The 1303-nt window shown below is 34.7% G+C and overlaps 1 non-coding gene across 1 annotated transcript; it reads right to left on the bottom strand.

Moving 5' to 3' along the window:
- Nucleotides 1-666: 666 nt before the first annotated feature.
- LOC136231544 (small nucleolar RNA R71) lies at nt 667-773 on the bottom strand. Its single transcript, XR_010689917.1, has one exon. It is a non-coding gene; the product is annotated as a small nucleolar RNA R71 (small nucleolar RNA).
- Between the last annotated feature and the right edge of the window lie 530 nt (nt 774-1303).

The following is a 1303-nucleotide window of genomic DNA, read 5'->3' as shown; positions in this document are numbered from 1 at the left end:
ATTTTTGACAAAATTTTAAATTTTTCGTGTTTTATTACGAATCTAGGTTTATTCATACTTATTCAAACTTTTATATTTTATTTATTTTCAATTACTAACATATTTATTTTTCAGATTCTATTTTGTAGGTAGTTTCGGTTCGTGCGAAATTTCAAGTTCATGCGCAGTTCTCGAAGTTCAGGCATGTCACCAGATCCTATTGACCCAGAAATTGAAAGAACTCTTAAAAAGAACAAGAAAGAAAAGAAAAAGAAAAACAAAACCCCAATAAAAACTAGAATTACCGAGCCAGAAGTTATGGCCACACTTATGGATTACGCTAGGCCAAGAGTGGCCGGTGTAACAAACAGTATAGTTAGACCCCAAATTAATGCAAACCAATTTGAAATTAAGCCTGCGTTGCTTAATATGTTGCAAAATAACGTAACATTTTATGGGTTACCTAACGAAAATCCTAATACCCATTTGACAAATTTCTTAGAAATTTGTGACACTTTTAAAATTACTGATGTAACTGCAGAAGCAATCAAACTTCGCCTTTTTCCTTTTACTTTAAAGGATCGAGCCAAAGAATGGTTAACTTCTATACCAGCCGCATCATTTGCCACTTGGGAACAATTAGCCCAAGCGTTTTTATCAAAAAAATTTCCTTTAGCAAAAACCGCAAGAGTCATTAAAGAGTTAACATCTTTTTCTCAAAATGAAAATGAAACTCTTTATGAGGCTTGGGAACGTTTTAAAGAACTTCAACGTTTATGCCCACACCACCAATTGCCCGCTGAACTTTTAATGCAAACATTTTATAATGGACTAAATCCTACAACTAGAGGTTCATTGGACGCTATGTCTGGACGGTTATTTATGAAGAAAACATCTGCCCAAGCAAGGGAACTTTTAGAGGAAATGGCAATCAACAGCAGTATGTGGCCCACGGAACGTGGACACGTACCATTAGCGAAACCATCATCCTCAACAACATCATCAGTTAAAGGTATAGTGAATCTTGATCCAGTAGCGATGTTGCAAGCCCAATTTTCTGCCTTATCGCACAAAATTGATAGGTTTATGGCACCGTGTGATCCTAATGGTAAGCCAATCCAAACAGATGTGGATTACGAAGGTATGAGTGAAATTTAACAGGTAAATTTTGTCCAAGGGCAAAACCAAAATAATAACTAGAGAGATAATAATAATGCTAATGCTAATCAAAATCGTACTACTAATTATCAAAATCAATCAAGAGATACGATTAGCACTTTATCTTCTAAAATCGATAAATTTATTGATGCTATGAGCGGAAAAA

The sequence above is a fragment of the Euphorbia lathyris genome, chromosome 5 (genome assembly GCF_963576675.1).
Source record: "Euphorbia lathyris chromosome 5, ddEupLath1.1, whole genome shotgun sequence".
Lineage (NCBI taxonomy): Eukaryota > Viridiplantae > Streptophyta > Magnoliopsida > Malpighiales > Euphorbiaceae > Euphorbia > Euphorbia lathyris.
Note: the sequence above shows the minus strand (reverse complement) of the source record. Positions and strands in the feature narration are given on the sequence as shown.